The sequence below is a fragment of the Canis aureus genome, chromosome 38 (assembly GCF_053574225.1).
Source record: "Canis aureus isolate CA01 chromosome 38, VMU_Caureus_v.1.0, whole genome shotgun sequence".
NCBI lineage: Eukaryota > Metazoa > Chordata > Mammalia > Carnivora > Canidae > Canis > Canis aureus.
Window position 1 is genome coordinate 5,926,052 of NC_135648.1, and position 20,238 is coordinate 5,946,289.

Genomic DNA, 20,238 nt, shown 5'->3' on the forward strand with positions numbered 1-20,238 from the left:
CGGGGTCATGAGATTGAGCCCCACGTGGGGCTCCATGCTCAGTGGAGTGTCTGCTTCAGATTCTCTCTCTCCATTTCCCCCTTTTCTCTCTCCCTCTCTCTCAAAATAAATAAATAAATTTTAATTTATTTTGAGAGAGAGAAAGCACACAAACAGAAGGAAAGGGAAGGGGCAGAAGGAAAGGCAGAGAGAGAGGGAGAAGCTCCCTGCTGAGCAGGGAGCCCAATGCAGGGCTCGATCCCAGGACCCTGGAATCATGACCCAAGCTGAAAGCAGATGCTTAACCTACTGAGCCACCCAGGTGCCCCAAGAATAAACAAATAAATCTTAGAAAAAAGAAGTCAAGTCAACCAATCTGGGGTCCTGTGGAGCCCATCCACTGAGGCAGGCCTCACCTTCCTGTCTAGGCTCCCATACAATGAGTACTTAGCTAAGCTACCTAAATCTTTGTTTTGTCTCTTTTCATATGCATGTTGCCCCACGGAACACACTGCAGCAGTTACATACTATTTTATTCGTAAATAATTAAGTATGCCCATTGCACTGAGCTACCCCATGCTACGAGTATCACAAAAATAGCAACTGTCCCTTACCAAGAGAAGTCTAACATCTGTTAGAGATTCAGAGCATATACAGGAGGAAAGCTAAGTGACAATACAAGAGTTAAGTGTTCCAGATGAGGGTGCAACAGGACATGCAGTAGAGTGCCAACCATAAACCTGGCACCACTGGGAGCGCAGGCAGGGTCACAGAGAGGCACCCCAAGGTAGCACCAAATGAAGACAAAAGACAACAAACACTAGCATCGTCATGCTCACTTACCTGTCTCACCTGCCCAAGGCACTCCTCAGGTGCTAAGACTGTCATTTATCCCTCAAAACCACCCAAGTCAGACACAATTATAATCTCCATTTTTACAGATTACGAAAGTGGGACCAGAGAGGTTAAATGACCATACACCCTCATCCAAGCTTGACAGCAGATCTGCCTTGGGTCCTGGGCAGTGAACACCTGCCTGGGTTCCGAGAGTGACTTCTCTCTTCTAAATTTCCAGTCCAGTTATGGCCTCCACTGGCCATCCTCCATCCTTGTCCCCAGCACCCCTACACACACACATACACACACACACACACACATTTGCACTTCCAACTTTCTGTGCTAAGAACAGTTTCATACATCTACTGTGGTTTATGTCACTGTATTCATAAGTACTGGTTTATATTTGACTCCTTCACTCTATCGTGTCCCTAGAGGAACAACATTCATTTTGTATCCCTAGCCCACAGCATCATACCTAGCATACCATATATCCATAGTAACTCTTGGTCAGATTGGGTTAAATGGAAGTGAATTGAACCAATTTGGGAGTTAGGTTCTTGGGCATAGAAGTCAGGGTTTATTGCTGATTCTAAGAAGTGAGGAATGACCAAACTGCCCTTAGCTAATCTACCTTCCCAGTGCTGGACTCCAGGGGTGAGTATTTACTACGGAAATCAGAAGTGGCAGCGGCCCTGATGGATGGCCACCACCCTCATAAAGAGCTGTGGGATGCAGTCTCCAGCCACAGCCTCAGGGCTTCTAAGTCCCTTGAAACTTTATGGCACTGTTACCATGGCGGTCACGGATGTAACGCGCCATGGAGGCAAAAAAATGAAATTCCCCTAGAGGTGAAACATTGGTGGGAACTTCTTCACGGGCAGGAGTGAGTGACTTAACCTCTCTGAGCCTTGGTTTCCCCATCTGTAACGTGGAGATGACAACATCTCCTTAAGGTCGTTGGAAGGATTAAATCTAGTCATCTAGGGAAAACATTGGGGCTGGAGCAGAGTAGGCCCCTCGGTCATCAATAGCATTTCCTGTGTCCTTACTACTGTTGGGAATACAAGCCCTAGCATTCTTGCATCACCAGAGTGATGGGTTTTGTCACCTTGTTTTGATTTTTCATTTAAATATACAAGAACGGGATTCACAGGAACTCTGGCAATAATAGTGGAAGGAACCCTATGGTTTCCAATAAACGAGGTTGCTCATTGATCAAACGCGGCCAGGCTGACATCTGAAATTGCCACCAAAGGGCTACAGAGCTCACTCCTCCCAACCTCACAACACCAGACAGCCCTGAGTCCTAGGCTGGGCCTCTACCAGGCAAGTTATTTGCCCCTGGGTCCCTGCACTCACTGGTTTGGCTTTGTTGGCTAGTACACTAATGGCAGTTATTCATTAGCGAGTGTGAAGAAAACCCCCAACAAGCAGGCGTCTGGGCTTTGCAGGAGAGCCCAATGCAACTGCTCATTAGCATTTGTGAGGGACACCCCAATAAAAACACCCAATGATGTCCCACTAAACCTGACCAGAGTGACAGAGGTCGACTCAGTTCCACGTGACTTCCAGTCACCTCACAAACACCCCTGCTGGGCCCCCCTTCCCCACACTCTGTGTCTTCCCCCTGCCTCAGCAAAACCCCCTCCTTTCCCCTCTATAACAAATCCAGATGCGGACCCCAACGCGGCCTCCCCACGGAAAGAAGGTGGTCCCCGCTGCAGATGAGTCAAATGCCCTGAGGATGAGGAGCAGGGTGGGGGCAGGTCAAAGGGAGGGAAAAGACTAGAGATGAGAAAAGGCAGCATCCAGGAAAGACAATCGGCAGAACTGTGCTCCCCTCCCTCTGGTTTCTAGAACATTCGCAGCGCGAGACTGTGTGTGTCTTCCTCCCTATGAGTCTGAATGCCAGCCAACTCAGAGAATGAGAGCAGACTGGGGCTAGGCAGGAGATAACCACAACTGTGTTGGGAATGTCCCTGAGGCTTCGCAAAGGGGAGCCCGGCGGGAGTGGGGGGATGCCCTCAGAGAGGCTGGAGGTGGGGGTGAGCGTGGGGGAAGGGCACATGAGATGCGGTGGGCGGAGGAAAAGCCAAAAAGGGGCTCCTTCAGAGGAGTCATCCCCACTACAGTCCCGAGAATGCATTTTCTGATTCTCCCTGGCAAACGTAAACTCCCCGGTCACAACATATTCTGGAAAACCCTCTGCCTTTCCTGCCCATCAAGAGGCCTTTAACACTGAAACCCAGGCCCGCCTTTTCTGATAATGAGTCTGCTGAGATTTTAAAATCAAATCCCTGCCTGTGAAAAGGTTTTCAAACATAAAAAGGATTCCAGCCAGACAGACAGACAGCCCTGCCCCTCCAGCCTCACCCTTGCAAGCTTTGGCAAAGTGCAGCTCCAAACCCCCTTCCTGCAGGTGCCAGGACGGATCAGCCCAAGTCACTGGAGGGATGACATAGGAGGCCGAAAGGCCAGCCACCCTACAACCTCATGCTCCAGCCCAGGGTGAACACAGGACCCAAAGCGTGAGGTTAGAATCACTCTGCCCCGAGCTGGCAACGGAAATGGCCTCAGACCGTGCGTTCGCCATCACACGGTGTCTGTAAAGAAAAGCAAAACAAATTTTTTGAGTGTGATCCACGGCCACCGTCATCAATTGCAATAAATCCCTTGGCGCTTCAGGGAACCGTCAGAAGAGAATACACTCTCAGAGAGGGGGAATATTCAGGAGATAAGGCTCGTGAGCAAACCTCCTAAAGGATGCAAAAACTCCTCATGTGGGATTTGATATTATCATATCTTGGATCAGAAACGGGGCACTGAGCAATACAGAGATGCAGAGAAGGATCATTCCGCGCCTTGGCCGAGCTCAAGATCTGGGCTCTGAAATCCATAATCAATCAAATCCGAGGCGCGCCACCACCGTGGAAAGGAGTAGCAATGCACTGGGAGGAGGAGCCCTGGGAGCTTCAAGCAGGGGTGCAAATGCCCTGGGGACCCACATGTGCCTGGCTGGGCTCCCTTGAGAAAGCTGCACATGGTGGGGAAGGTGTGGCGAGTCTGCTGGCCCCGAGGAATCTCCAATGCAGGGCAGGCCCGAGCCGAGCAAAACACCGCCCACAGCAGGAGGTAGGGGGCAGAAAGGCTCTGTGGGTGGCACATCGTGGCGATGAAGTTGTCTTGGCACCTGCTCACCTCGCTACTTGCCACCAGGGGCTCGCGAGCAGGAGTGCCAGCCTCCAGAGGGCATCCCTGCCAAATCCCCCGCTCGGGCAGGGGCATTCCAGGGCTGTGCCAGGGCCCGGGCAGCAGCTCAGGGGCCGCAGGTGGGGGCCGCAGCCCTGGGATGGAAGGTCCCTCCCTGGGTCTTCCCCCTTTGCACATTCCCTTTCCCTGCGGGCACATGTCCCTTGGTGTCAGAGACAGATTATCCCATGTTGTCACTGCTCCCTGTGACTCCTGCAGAGCACCCGGCTGCAGGAAAACCAAGTCCTCCTTTGCTCTTACAGGCCCTCCCTGGGCCGCGGATTCCTTGTAGCCCCTGTTCCTCCCACGGTGGCCACAGGGAGGTCAGCTCCCCAGATGACTGCACCCCGTCTCCACTCCCACGTGCACGCGCACGCCCCGCAGAGCCGGAGCAGCTTCCCTGCTGGAACGGCACAGAGAGGCGGGAGGAGGATCTGTCCTCTTACGGGGCAAGAATCCAGCTTCTTCCAATTGGCTGGATGACCTAAAAAAGGAAAGTCGGATTCCCATCCAGGGGTCTAGGATTGGGCATCAGGTCATCCATCAGCCCCCAGAAACCTTTTGGCTTTGTGTGTAAGTGCTTATGTGAATTCCTGGGAGCAGCAACAATAGCCGATAGGGTCAGTCACCCTGTGCCAGGCCCCAGTCTAAGGGTTGACCACGTGTCAGCTAATTTAATCCTTAAATAGGAGATAGGAACTGTTTTAACCTGCCATGTAAAGATGGAGAAATAGGGGCGTCTGGGTGGCTCAGCGGTTGGGTATCTGCCTTCGGCTCAGGTCGTGATGCCGGGGTCCTGGGATCAAGTCCTGCATTGGGCTCCCCACGTGGAGGCTGCGTCTCCCTCTGCCTGTGTCTCTGCCTCTCTTGTGAATAAATAAATAAAATCTTAAAAAAAAATTAAAAAAGGCCAGAAGAAATTCAGCACACAGGTCATCCTCTGGCGGGAGGAGTACTTGAACCAGAGTAACAAAAGCCAGGTTCTCCCCACAAAGAGCCACCTGCCGGGCAGCAGCAGAGAGGCCCGAACGATGGCGCTGGCGCATGAGCCCTGCACCTCTTCCCACCGACTGCAGGCTGCACCTCGTTACCTGGCACCATGGGGACCCCCGGCCTCGGAGGGCCCCAAGCGGGCATTACCCTGCGTCAAAGCAGGCGGGCCCTGAGCTCGTGGGTGCTTTCTCCTGCAGCATCAGCCGGAGCAACTCCCAAGGGAACCCCCCACCCCACCGGCTGTGTGTCCCGAGGGCCTCCCATTCACGTTCATTTGTTCACGAGTTCCGGAGCCCACGGGCTGAGGAACTTGCACGGTCACCACGCTTGTCTGAGGGACGCTGGATGCAGCGACCCCCCGACGAGTGACCCGGGTCCCTGAGAAGCAAGGGGATGGAGCCCGCAGCCAGTGGGAAGAGGCCTTGGCCCTGGAAGCTGCCCCGCCGGCAGCGGGCATGGGCCGACTGCGTCTCCTGCCCCAGGCGCCCCCAAAGCCGCACCAGCATGCCCAGCTCCATGCCCGGCTCCATGCCTGGGTCACAACAACGGTCACGGCTAAGTACTTGCAGAAACCGAAGCGCACGTTACTTCCCATGCACGCAGGCTCTTTTCCTACTCGGGGACGTGAGAGAAGAGCTAAGAGAGACGCTGGGCTGTCCTCCCTTGAGAGAGTAAGGGGGCAGGGATGCTTGGTTCATCTGTCCTCTCAGAGCCAGCAGCTCTGTATGCCTCAGTTTCCACTGTGGTTCAATGGGGGCCTGAGCCACCTGTCCAGAATGTTCGCCAAAGACCTAACGCCTTCCCTCCCAGGGCCAGGGCGGGAGGCGGGGGGTACATGAGGCCAACTTATCATCCCCTTAGCATCTCTATGATGATGAAAATAATTTGTATTATTTGCTGCAATGAGTGGTCAATGGTCGGGGCCTATACATCAATAAACATATCAACTGCCCCAAAGACGCTCAAGTGGAGATTTGTGGGGAGGGCTTGAGCCGTCATTTACATGACCCCTTTCCAGCTCCCGGTCCCCCTCTCCCCGGGGCGGGCAAGTGCTCGTTTTACTGCCTGGCAACCAGACTGGGACTAAGCTTGCTAAAATATGAGTGTTTTTTTGGCTGGAGTACCAGAGAGCCTGCAGCCCTACGGAGAGAGAAAAATTGAACACACCAGGCCGTGGCTCCAGAAAGGGGAAGAATTAGGCTTCACACCGAGCAGGCTGAACCATGGCATTCTTTAGATAATGCTTAACAAACCCCCAAACAAAGGCAGCCAACTTCGCTGCATGTTCGTAAAATGTATTCTCAGCAGATTCGGGCTTATTGAAGCCCCAAGTCGCTCTGCAGCCAGGGTCCCCGTCCTAAGCCTCCCGTTTTTCCGTGCCGCTCCCCGCGTCTGAGTCCCTGCAGACTCTGCCAATCAGAATTCCTCACCTCGGGCTCAGGGGGGCTTAGCAACCAAGGTGAATGGTGGTGCTTTTAAATTTGATCCTCACCTTTAAAAACCACCACCCCCCTTCTTCCAAAGTCTCCCCCCCACCCCCACCCCGCCCTGATGAGCCATCACCCAGGGGCCAGTCCTCGGTGCTTTGAGGGCTGACTTCTTAAAGAGGAAGGTGTGGGGATTTGTGGGGCTCACCTCCACATCTCCCCGTTCTACCCTGAATGACGCCGCTCCCGTTCAGTCGCCTCTATACACCAGACCATTTACTACCATGGTCCCAAAACTTCAACCTTAAGGTCGTTGTTTTTTTGTTTTTTGTTTTTTGTTTTTTGTTTTTTGTTGTTGTTGTTGTTGTTGTTGTTGTTGTTGTTGGCTATGTCACTGTCACCGGTTATGGTTAGCATTATTTTTTTAAAGATTTTATTTATTTATTCATGAGAGACACACAGAGAAAGGCAGAGACACAGGCAGAGGTTAAAAGCAGACTCCCTGCGGGGAGCCTGATGTGGGACTCGATCCGATCCCGGCACCCCGGGATCAGGCCCTGAGCCAAAGGGAGATAGATGCTCAACCGCTGAGCCACCCAGGCGCCCCTATCGTTAACATTAGTAAGTATTTGCACACCACACAGAAAGCCAGCTTGGTAAACTGGCAGGCATGGTTTTGTAGTCCAATCTGTTTTTCTACTGAGGAATTTCGAGGGCTAGGTCGAAATGGCAAAGGTACGGGAGTAGGCTTATCTGAGATTAAACACAAACATTATCGAACTTCATTAAAACTAAATGCAGCTTTCAATTCTTTTCACACACACATCAACATCCCCGCCCCCCCAGCCCCGCACCATGGTGTCCTATTGACCCTTTACCCAATTCCCCAGGATCTGTGCATTGGATGGGCCCTTTGTGACACTTAATAGAGGACAGGCATCAGAGGACTGGAGACGAGATGGGGTCCTAAAGTGTGTACCATCTGCAAATCTGAGATCAACACCTCTGCTGCAGAAGTTACCTCTGCACTCCAGGATATAGGGAACCAGACCTGGGGCCTTGAGGCCCACAACACCCCTGGCTAACTCTCTGACCTCAGGCAGGATTCTGTTAGGAGCCTTCTCTTCCAAAAATGAGAGTAACAATTGCTACCCCTCACTGAACTCCCAGGGCTTTGGGGGGTGAATGGGATAGGGAGCAGAAAACACTTTAAGTGCTTCTGAGAAAGAAAACACAGAAATGCAAGATACTAAGCTTTTTGGAAAAAAAAAATAAGGAAGACTCTCCAGGATTCTCTAGTTCTTGTTTGTTTGGGTTTTTTTAAGATTTTATTTATTTATTTATGAGAGACACACAGAGGGAGAGAGACAGAGACACAGGCAGAGGGAGAAGCAGGCTTCAAGTAGAGAGCCCAACGTGGGACTTGATCCCAGGACCCCAGGACCACACACCCTGGGCCAAAGGCGGCACTAAACCACTGAGCCACCCGGGTTGCCCTAGTTCTTGAATATTTTTGCACCCAGCTGCCCTGAACCCTCATCTTCACTTGAAAAGCAGCAGCAAAGAAGGAGCACCCAACCCCAAAGCACAGACCCAGGCCTCTGACAGCAGGTGGCTTGGACGTGGGGCCTCAACGTTCACAGATTCAGATGTGACAGATTTAAGTGATGGCCACAGCAAACACGAAAACCAGAAACCATGCCAAACACAGAGCTGGACAACCCAGTCCAGGTCCATCCCCCCGGAAGACTCCAGGATTCCTGGAGGTGAGGATGGGGCAACATGCATACAGGGAAAAGGTTTCAGGCTGACCGCAGGCAGAGTGGAAAGTAGGCTTGATGATGCTGGGCCACAGCTGTACCCGAAGGACGTGCATGGCAAAGGACGACGGCTCAGCAAACTGTACCCGCTGTCAATCGGGTCCACCTACATCTGTGTACATATGTGTGCACGCACATGTGAAGCCACAATGCACTGTCCTCTGAAAACAAGGCTGCAGTGCCCAGAACGGTGCCTGACCGACAGCAGACATGGAGTACGTGACCTGTTCACTGATCAGAGTCCTACTGACTTTTAGATCATCCACGTAAGGGGATTTTTTTCCTCCAGAAACAGCAATGAATCTTCACCGATCAATCAACCTCCCACTCAGCCCCCTTGTGCTCAGTGGCCCCCCGGGTGTGAGACAGCTGACTGGGGTTAGGGGCATCGGACAGAAGGAAACACATGGCATGCCCGGCCCCCAGCCTCGACGCCTCTGCTTTCTGCTGGAACCCCAAATCCTGGGCACCAGCCTCTGCTTCTTCCCTCTACCACACTCTGTCCAGGCCATCTATCCAACCTCACGCTTTCCCAGACCATCCACAGCTGATGAACCCCAACCCTGAGCTCTGCCCTCACTCCAAACTCACATCAGGTTGCCTACTGATGCCTCCTCTTGGATATACAACCCATTTCCAACCTAACATGGCCAAACAGGACTCTGCAATGCCCCCTTCCACTTGCCAAATGGTCCACATGGCAGCCTAGGTAGGGCCGCCATCTACCCAGGAGTCATCTTGGGTTCCTTCTGTCCCTCAGCCACAATCTAAGTCCACCGGTCCTTCGAATCACGTCCAGAGTTGTTCATTCCTCACTGTCTCCACTGCTTTCTCCATCTCCTGCCTCCCTACCCTCAGCCACTGCAGCAGCCAGTGACCTTTTGAAAATGTAAATCAGATCTCACTCCCCGGTGTAAAGCCCTCCGGGCGGGGGGGAGGGGGGGGGACTTCTCTAATGGATCTAGAATAAATCCAAAATCCCTACTCAGCTTGACTAAACTTCCAGTCTGATCCTTGCCACCTTTTCCAACTCATGGAAGCAGCCACGCTGCTCCCCTCCTTCATTCAACGGCAGCTGCGCAGACTTCCTTCTCTGCCTCCAATAGGTCTTCCCCACGCTCTTCCCCAACATCAGGCATTTCCACAGGCCTCTCTTCTGCCTGGAACAATGTCCTTCTCCCCATTCTTTACATAAATGGTTCCTTCTGGCAGTCAGATCTCAGCTCAAATAGCCTCCAGGTCATCCAGCCTAAGTGCCCATCTGGTCACTTTATTCACCACCCAGCAAAGCACTGTTCTTCCTCCCGGCATCTTTATTCTGGACTTGTCTCCTTGGGTCCTAATTTATCTCCATGGGCAGAGAGAATGTGGTTGAGTGGTCAGAACAGAGCCCAGCATGCAGCATGTTCTAAAAACTATTTTTCAGGACGCCTGCGTGGTTCAGTGGTTAAGTGTCTGCCTTTGGCTCAGGGCGTGATCCTGGGATCCTGGAATCGAGTCTCATGTTGGGCTCCCTGCATACAGCCTGCTTCTCCCTCTGCCTGTGTCTCTGCCTCTCTCTGTGTCTCTCATGAATAAATAAATAAAATCTTAAAAAATAATTATAATTAAATAAAATAAAAACTATTTTTCAAATGTATGGCTCTTCTAACAGGGTACACACAAACTCTCATCGTAGTCACATGCAGGTGGGCTGTTCCTCGTCACTGCCCACAAGACATCATGAACGACGAGGCTATGCTTACTTTACATCTAATATCCCTTTGTTGCCAGGAGACAGAAGAAAGAAATTGCTGAAAAATCATCACCTCCCTTGGCAGGAAGTAAAAGAAAAGAGCCAAATTCACTCTCTCACCCCAACTTCCATCTTTGCAAACCATCTCTGGTCCATAAGAACACCGGCGTTTGAGAAACAGCGTCGAGATCCAAGGACCCAGGTCTGAATCCACGCCGGCGACACAGGCCACGTCACACAAGCGGCTGCCTCTCCCAGCTTGTTGTTTGTTTGTTTGTTTTTGCCTCGCGTCTGTTAGCTGAATATCACACCAGCCCTGCCACCTGCCAGGGTTGTAACGGGCCACGAGCGTGTATGCAAAAGAACTTTGCAGCGAGCAAAGCGTGACCATAAGCACAGGGATCGCGAGCATTCCCGAGCTAAAGGGACTCAGTAGGGACCACAAAAATCTACCCGGCTGCTGAGTTCACTTGATACCAGCGGATCACCCCGGCTCGGTGTGGGCGTCTGATGTTGGAACAGGAGCTACGGGAGGCTCACGCTGGGGGTCCCAGCTCATATCGAGCAAGCGCGGGCAGCGAGGGCAGAGTTAATTACAGCCGGCGGCGGCCTTGCACGCGGGCCTACCCTGCCCTCCGCTGGGAGCACCGCGCTCTAAACCCGAGCTGGCCCATATTAGCGAGCAGTGATTAGAATATGCCCACAGGGCCTTTTAAACTTTCCTTCTCTAGTTAAAGCATTTGTTTTCAGCAAGATTTATGGACATGTCTGCTGAGCCCGAGCAGGTTTGCCAACACGGGAGTCCTTCCGTTTACAAAGCCCCGGCCGCCTCGCGCCCGTCTGCACCCACGTGGAAAGAAAGGCGGCCTCCCCCCGGGTGTTCTTGTTCCCCACAGGGAAGAGCGTGCGGAGAGGCGGCAGGAAGTTTCTGGATTTCTGAGCAGGCTTCGAGGGCCACCACCAGAACCGTGACTGTTGGCTTCGGGACAGCCAGAGTGCCTCAGTCTCTCCATCCACAGGACGGGTGACTGGAGCAAAGAGAAGGTGACCTTGCCAAGCCCGGACAGAGTGCAAGTGCTTGACTGGAAGCAAACCAGTCATACCTGGAAGAAAACCATTCATACCTTAGCCACACATCCACGGTGCTATTCTTAAAAAGAAGAAGTGTGTTTCCTTTAACTTAAGTGTTCATATGAAAACAGGCTGCAGGGTGTCTGGCCCGGAGGCAGGAATTCATTAGGGGAATAAACGAATGCTGGCCTCCGCTTTGCAGGTATGGCCCATCATGGACTTGGAGGAGAAAGTTCTGCAGGAACTCTAAATCCTCCTTACTGGGTGGTGGAAAGGGAGGTGGGTGGGGGGTTGGGGTGACTGGGTGACAGGCACTGAGGGGGGCACTTGATGGGATGAGCACTGGGTGTTAGGCTATATGTTGGCAAATTGAATTCCAATAAAAAGAAATTTAAATAAATAATTAATTAATTTTAAAAAATAGATAAAATAAAATAACAAAATAAAATAAAATAAAATAAAATAAAATAAAATAAAATAAAATAAAATAAAATAAAATAAATCCTCTTTACTACCCGTGCTGGGCAAGTCTGGACACTGTAGGACCAGTCTACAACAGGACATGGTTGGATGAAACTGGGTTTTCATATTCCTTCCACTTCCAGATTCCGTGATTCTATAATTCTGCTCATCCCTTGCCACAACAGCTCAGAAACGCTATAGACCTTCTTCTGGTCTAAGAGCTGCTCTGTGTCGCAGGGTGGTATGGGCTCATGGCCCTCTTGTCCAGAGGAGGAGGAAAGGCCTACACGTCTGAGGCAGATGCATGCGCCAGGGCTTCCTCATGACAGATGAGGACAGATGCTGTAAGACCAGCTGTTTGCCATCCTACTGAGGACCAAACTAAAAGGAACGGGTTCTGTCTAATGGACCGGGGCTTAGGCCAGACGTCGGCAAGCATTCCTAGCCAGGACGGGTTGTGAAATGCAGCGACGTAGAGAAGCTGTGTGAGCTTCTTTTCCAAATGCCCTCATTGGCCTGATGGGCCCTGGTCTCCCTGAAGTGGCTCAGTGGTCTGGGAAATGGAAGTGGGGTGGAAGGCAGGGGTGATGAGACACCCCAACTTCACCAGCCAGGTGACCCAGCTCCGTGGTGTCAGTCAGAGTGTGGACTAGCTAATTAGAAAAAGTACAGCCCCTCTCCTAGGCTAGTAGAGGAACCCCAGCCCAGGACTGGTCCCGACTCAAAGAGGATGCAGGACCCCGAGTGGTCACCGTACGGGCGGACATGGGCGAGGCAGAAGGGCCGGCAGCTGGAGGCCCGCTGACCCCTACCATCACTGTCTCTGTGACGGTGGACAAACTACTTAAAATGCCTGAAGCTTAATTTTCTCATCTGTAACAGAGGTTCAGTAATTCTAACCCTGAATGGCTCTTGCATCAGATGAGTTAACTTATGCAAAAGCACCCACTAAATCTTCGTGTCCTTCTTTTCCTGCTGGCAGGCCCAGGATGTGTGCAGGAAGTGCCCTGATAGACTGTGCAAATCCCACCTGGAAGACAAGAGCCAGGGAAGAGCCAGGATGGGCCCGTCCTGCCAGGTCCTGGCCCCTTGACTGGTCTAAGCTTCCTAACTCTGTACACAAGGACAATGAAAGCACACGGCTTCAAAAACCAGAATCTGAGGATTCCCCATTGATTTCTGCCTTGATCACGTGACTTTAACCTCTCTGTGTGTGCCTCAGTTTCCCCTTATTCATTAAAGACAGACTAAGAACATCCAGGGTGGCGGAGAGGGTGCCCACCGTGGGCCAGGCACCAAACTTTGCACTGTCTATACGGTCTCTCCTTTGATCACCCCGAGAGTTCTGCAGGGTTAGTACCACTGAGTCACTTTGCGGATGTGGACAGTCAATTGCCTAAAATCAACCACACAGATCACCTGTGGCCCCAGGATTCAAATTCAGCCTGCTCAGTTCTAAAGACAAGCCTGTTTCCAATCTCTGAACACCTCTCCAAGGTGTTCTGGGCACTTGCAAGATTGTGTCTAGAAATAATTAGAGAAGAGTAAAATAATTAGCACCATACTATAAAGAATGTTTGGTGCCAGGAGGGAGCTGACAATTCTTCAGGGTCCGAGGTGCTCTCTGAGGTCTCATCTCTCCGCCCCGCCTATCACCCAACTAGGTTGAAATCTGGGAGGCAATTACAGTGGGAATTACTCTTAAGATTAGGCTAATTAGGAAAAATAAATCAAGGCATTCCGTTGTATTTGTCTTGATAATAGGGAGCATATGAGCTTTAAAAATGCAAACTGTTAATTGTCTGAATGACCTCCTAGTCCACTGCCTACCCAGCTGCCTCAGGGTGGGGTGGGCTTCTTCCCAAGGAATCCACTGACCCAGTCCAATTCGTTATGCCCGAAAGATGGTTCGGTGGGCAGAACATAATCAAGGATTTTAAAAATCCTCTTTGCACACGAGAGTCCATTTCTCTAAGGAGCTCAGGGTGGGATGCCTGGGTGGCTCAGTGGTTGAGCATCTGCCTTTGGCTCAGGGCGTGACCCCAGGGTCCTGAGATCGAGTCCCACATCAGGCTCCCTGCAAGAAGCCTGCTTCTCCCTCTGCCTGTGTCTCTGCCTCTCTCTGTGTGCCTCTCATAAATTAATAAAATCTTAAAAAAATAAATAAATAAAGGACCTCAAGGCACTTTTCTTTCCCAGTCCCCTCCTAATAGATAATTGAAGCACAGATGACACCTCTCTTTAATGAAGGAAGCCCAGATTCAGAAAGTGATTTGCCAAAAAAGGAGACAGTGTCAAGATGTGGTTGGAATTGGGCCCTGAAAGAGGTTACATCTGTGAATTGTTTTCTTCTTTTGCGTTCCAGAACACTGGTGCACTTCATCCAGGAAGGGCGAAGATGGGTCCCTCTGCTCAAATGGTCTAGCATCGATTCATTCAACTCCCTGGCAAGACCTCCTAAAAGGGTCACACCTGCCCCCTGAGCCACGATCCCCAAGCTTAAAACAAAGTCCTGTTGAGGAATCCTCTATTCCCAACAAATCCATAAAAAGTCAATTAGGGGAAAGTCATCCATGTTCCAAAATGCATCTTGGCTTTCCTTAAAAACAGAAAGGAAAAAAAAAACAAAACCTCAAAAACAACAATAAACCCACTGACTGCTATATTCCTCATTCCTCTAAAGGCTCTTATTTCAAAAATCTGATGGAGAGACAATTTCCCAAGACTTCTGCTATTGTGTAAATCGAGGTACGCCTGTCCTGAGAATGAACTCCCAGCCAGGGTCCCTTGTTTGGTTGTATAGCTATAGAGCCGGACTGAGTTATTCATTAACTTCCTGTATGAAAACCGAATAATAAAACTGAAGTGTGTTAAACAAATCCAGATGAGGGGGTTTAAATCACCTCCAAGTCACTAGGCTTAAAACCGCTGTCATTTCCCCTGGAACAAATATACGCTCTACCTTGCTCCAGCGCCACGTTATTAAATGGAGATAACAATATTTATGCCCATCCCAGGGGGTGACTGGATGGACAGCTCTCCTGGGCCGGGCCAGCACGCAAGAACTGACAGGCAGTGTGGGGGGGGATGAGGGGTGTGGGTAGGTGGCCCCCCGATCCCCCTTCCAGCCTTGTGATTCCAGAACATGCACAGAGATTAGGGGCAGAAAGGTGTCTGGGGAGGAGAAGCATCGTGGGGAAGAGCAGAGCCGTTTCTGTGACTAGCCGCCACCGTGAGAGCCAAACCCTTCACCCCTTTGTAACAACCACTTAGCTCTTATTTCTCCCCAGGGATTTATGTGCGAGCGAACAGCAGGCAGCTGTCTCCTCTGCCGCCGGGAACTACAAGGCGACGTGAAGTCCGCACCAGGAAAGGCCCTCCCGGGCCGGGCCTGCAAGCAGCCAACATGTGGTTAAAGATTCCAATTCTGGGGGGACCCCATGTCTCCTAGGTTACCACCGAGGACTGTGTTTTCCTTTATTACAACAGAAAATGTGTGTTCTCCAGGGATTGCTCAAACATCTGTATGGGGTCCGCCGCGAGTGTGTGTCTGTGCTCGCGCACACTCAGCCGGCAGTGGCAGTCCTGACCCGGCTCTTCAAATAACCCTCTCCAGATAGTTGCCATCCATGGTGCCTGACCACGGTCACGGCAGCCCGCCTGCTGCAGATGTGCGGTGGTGCAGTTGCGTTGGAGGCAAACAGTCTCAGAACTCTAATTAAAATAGAGGAAGTGATCTCGTCCTCAAATTTCCTCTAGGTTTAACTCCATAAAAATCACTAGGTAATATCCGATTGGCAGAGCGAGGCGCCAGCGCGAGCAGCTGGGCCGAGTGGACACAGCAAACAGACCCGCGGGGCCCCGCTGGGGCGTCCCCGTGCACCAGGCCAGAGACTGTGGCCCGCGGGCCCCGTGCCCTCACATTGTGAAGTGACGGCGAGGTGTGCAACTGCGCTTGCGAGGGGGAGGGGTACTGCTGATGCGACTTAAAACCCCTGACCCAAAAGTCACCCAAACGTGTGCTCAGCTACCCTTCTCCGACTGTCCCTGGGAGAAACAGGAGCCAAGAGGCCCCCAGCACTCACATAAGCAAATCGGTGCTGTGGAAACTCGTTTCCTCCAGAAGGGTCCCTGTGCTCGCGAGTGAGCGAGGGCTCTCAGGGGCCACTGGGCTCCCAAGCCTGGCTCAAGAGTCAGATGCAGTGTCCCAGCAACAGGCGTGGGGAGGGACGTGAAGTTCTTCGGGAGAAATGTCGCTAAGGCTCCCCAGCCTTGAATCGCACTGACCTCTCCTCTCATCCCACATCTCAGGTGATGCAATCTATACAAGTGTTCATGCTTCCAGTGTCCAAAATCTCCGGACTGCCAGCCCATGCTGAGTGTCATCAGGTGCACACCATCACAAGCAACACTGTCCTGGGGCGCAGGACGCACCGAGTGTGGGTCAGGGGCTGAGGCTGGTCCCGCTTCTAGGCCTCATCACACATCCGGAGAAAGAAGACAGCATCCACCCTGCCTGCCTGCCTCAGGGGGCCACTGCGGGGTTCAATTTGACAGGAGTGCTTTGCAAACGCTCAAGTCCCTCATGTATTTATGGTCTTAGTTGCCACCACAGGGTGGGCCAGCTTCCATGAAGAACGTGGCCTAGGTGGTGTCCAGCCCTGGCTACACACCCCAAGCACCTGAGAAACTTTTCAAAGAATAACACAGCTTAGGCCCTACAGCTGGGGATTCCAGTTCAATCCTCCTAACATGCAGTTAGGGGTGGGGCGGGGGACACCGGGCTAGAAGATGGGAAACAAGGCAGGCACAGACCTGGGCATCCTTTTGAGTAAACGTATGCATGGACCAGATCCAGGGAGCCCTCGGTTTATGTACCAATTAAATGGACATCCTAATATCCGCATCTAAGCTCCGGTACTCCTCTCATTGATGTTTGCCAAATACCTACCATACTCCTTTCTTCTGGCCACTGTGAAAAATTATCACAAACTTGGGGGCTTAAAGCAACAGGTATTTATTCTTCACCATTCTGTGGGTCACAACTGTGTCATGAGGTTGGTATGAAGGTATCAGCAGGGTCATAATGCCCTCCGGAGGCTTCTGGGGGAAATCTGTCCCTCGCCTATTCCAGTTTCTTTTTTTCTTTTCTTTTTTTTTTTTTTTTTTTTTGCCTCTTCCAGTTTCTGGTGGCTACTAACATTCCTTGGCTTGTGAATGCACCACTCCAATCTCTACCTGTATCTTCACATCACCTCTGTGAGTGTGTGTGTTCACGTGCACGTGTGCATGTGTATACATGTGTGTACGCGTGTGCCTGCGTGCGTGTGCCTGTGTGTGTATGTGTGAGATCTCCCCCTGTGGCTCTTTAGGACTCACCTGCCTAATCCAGGATAATCTCATCACAAAATCCTCCACTTAATCACATCTGCAAAGGTCCTTGTTCCAAATAAGGGGTTAGGAACCAGGATCTCTGTGGGGACATTTTTAGGCCACTACACCTATCATGAGTCAGACACTGTGCTAAGTGCTGAGAACTCAGCAGATGGTAAGACGCTAACGACTCTCAAGGAGGGTTAAGAATGATAGCCTTTCAGACTTGAAAGACTGGAGAGCTGTGGTTCTCCAAGTTTGGTCCCTGGACCAGCAGCGTTGCCAGAAAGCTTGTTAAGGAAGCCAAATTCCCGGCCCTCCTCCCCACCTTCTGAATCAGAAACTCGGGGGTGAAACCCAGCCATCTGTATTTATCGAGCCTGTTCTAACAAGGTGATTCTTTTTTTTTTTTTTTTTTTTTTTTTTTTTTTTTTTAAATTTTTATTTATTTATGATAGTCACACAGAGAGAGAGAGAGAGAGGCAGAGACACAGGCAGAGGGAGAAGCAGGCTCCATGCACCGGGAGCCCGATGTGGGATTCGATCCCGGGTCTCCAGGATCGCGCCCTAGGCCGAAGGCAGGCGCCAAACCGCTGCGCCACCTAGGGATCCCAGATTCTTTTTTTTTTTTAATTCAATTTGCCAACGTATAGTATCACACCCAGTGCTCATCCCATCACATGCCCTCCTCAGTGCCCGTCTCCCTAACAAGGTGATTCTGATGCATGTTTACGTTGAGGACCACTGGACTGGAGGCAATCGAGTTCCTTTATTCTAGCCTTCTTTCCCCAGCATCTCTGCTAAATTTACACCCAACTCCTGCTTAAATATCACCACTTCAGACACCCGCCCGTTCCGCTGCTCACCTGTTAGTATGGACGTAAATGGCTCCTAGTCACCAATATAAGATCTAAAGACTATTCCGACAGTTGCCCTGCAAACTCCAGCGATTGCCAATGCTCTCCACCTTCGCAGCGGTTCCGCTCAGCAGCCGACGACTGGGTTTCCAGGCCCTTCACTCCAAAGGGGATACGGAGGGATGAGACGCACAGGGGCTGGCTGGAAGGATGGGGCCACCAGAACGGACATACCACTCCAAGGCGCGTGAAACACCCATGTGAGCAGCAGCAAGTAATCTGCCCCTGGCTCAGAGGCGAAAAGAGGGTGGTTCGAGGTCTGGTCTGCCTGTTTCCATCCATGTGACATGCCAGCTGAGTCAATCTGGGTCCCTCACTTTACCTCTCTGGGCCTCAGTTCCCTCATCTAGAGAAGGAGGTAAGTGAACTGGACCACGCCTAATCACCCGTGACTCTTCCTTAGGCCGAAATCACTAGCAAAATTCAAAATAAAAGAGATGCCCAATCTTGAATGCTTGCTTGTAGTAGCACGTGCTGTTTTACACACGTTGATACATTTGGTCCCCATTTCAACCCCACGAGGTAGGTTCTGTTATCATCTCCACTTCAGGCATCAGAAACCGGTCAGGGAGGTTAAATCACTCTCCTGATATCACACAACCAGTCAGCGGCGGGGCTGGGATTTAGACCTGTCCTCCGAACCACCACATACTACCCGGCTGCTCACAGCGGACGAAGACAGGCAGGGATGGCTGGCAAAGGCAGGCACACTTACTTTTGGGCTTTGAAAGACAGCCAACACAAACCAGCTATAAAAAGCACAATCTGGCATCGTGTTTCTACAGGATTCTGGGTTTTTCTTTTTCTTTAGCAAGTAGGGGGAAATGAGCACAGCTACTGGGAATCTCCTTTTTTATAGCAGACTCAGCGTTGCCCATTCTGGAAACATCGTTTTCGTCTTAAAAGCCCTGAGAACCACACAGAGAGGAAGCAAGGTTCAGAAGGTGAGTCTGCCGTAGGAGTGGTTGTTGTGCAGTGAAAGGCAGAGGGGAAAGGACGGGTTAGACACTCGAGATGGTTCTGAGGTTCATTCACAGCAGAGAGGCCCGGCATCACACCTGGAGTCCACCTGTGCAGCAGGATACTCAGCCCACGGCATCCACCTGCGAACCCCCCAGCTAAGAGATTTAGACTTGAAAACGCCCAGGGATGAAAATTATTCCCCTTCATTTCTTCTAGGGAGGCATCATTCATTCGCTCATTCTTTCACAGTGCGGGCAAGGTGGTGGGCCTCCGAGACGAACAAGACCCAGGGATCCGGGATAGACAAACATAACCAGGGCTGCTGACGATCCTCCACCCCAACCTGGAGCACTTGTCACACTCCCTGTGAACATTGGAAACAGGTACTAGGGCAGAGCTCTCTGCAGGACGCTGGGCTAGGTGGCTTCAAGGAAAGAAAGGGCTTAGGAAGATTCCAGTTAACCCCAGGTTCCAGGTAGCCGATTTCCATTTGGGTTTGATTTGTATTGAGCCATGCAGACAGTGCACAACTAACTGACACAGGATCAGTGTGCGCAGGTTTAAAAGAACTTTACAGAAGATGTCTGGTCCTCAAAAACAGCCTCTGAACCGGGAGGGACCACTCTCCCTGTTTCAGTGGGGGCCAGTACGTCTCGTCGGTTGTCTCATCTGCAGAATTAAAGACCTGAGTTGAAACATCAGTAAGACTTTTCCCAGCTCTAAAAGCTGCAACATGGAGAACCATGGCCTAAGACTTGGAGGGAGGGAGCCACCCTCAGAATGGTGCGCTCATAAGAGTGACAGCCGATGACGGCTCAGCACATGCCGTGGACACTAAGCTAAGTGCCACGCAAGGGCATTCTCACTGGGCTTCGCTGGAGCCCTAACGGGTGGGATGGGCATGAATGCTAGATCCCTACCTAGTCTATGCAGGAGGGAATGGAGACGTGGAGTGCTCACACACCTGTGCCAGGTAACACAGCTAGAGGGCAAGCACGGGGACCAACGTGAAAACACAATCAAGTCTGAGCCTGGCGACCCAGCTGCTGACCACCACCCTGCCTGGCGAGCACAGCAAGGGAGGTGGCTGTGCTGACTTGGTTGCCAACCAGATCTTCCAGTTAGAAACCCTTTCAGCCAGACCTCCGCCACCCTTGCAGCATTTGGGGTGCCCCTGTCTCTAACAGGAGCACTCACTCTGCAACGCTTAAAGTGAACTTAGAAGCCAAGGGCCAGAACAGCCAGTAGTAACTTGATGACAAGTCTCTAAAGGTGTGATGCCTCGGGTTGGTCATGGTTGGCCAGGGTACAGGGACACAGGCGCTCCTGGCTGCTGCTGGTGGCAAAGTAAACTGCCACAGCTCCCCTGGGAGGACAAGCTGGCAAGGTCATCGAAAGCCTTAAAAATG

General features: G+C 51.6%; 1 protein-coding gene across 1 annotated transcript in view; it reads right to left on the reverse strand.

The window, feature by feature from the left end:
- The window catches only part of LMX1A (LIM homeobox transcription factor 1 alpha), a 152,556-nt gene that overhangs the window by 70,098 nt on the left and 62,220 nt on the right, over nt 1-20,238 (reverse strand). The gene's annotated exons all lie outside the window — the stretch shown is intronic.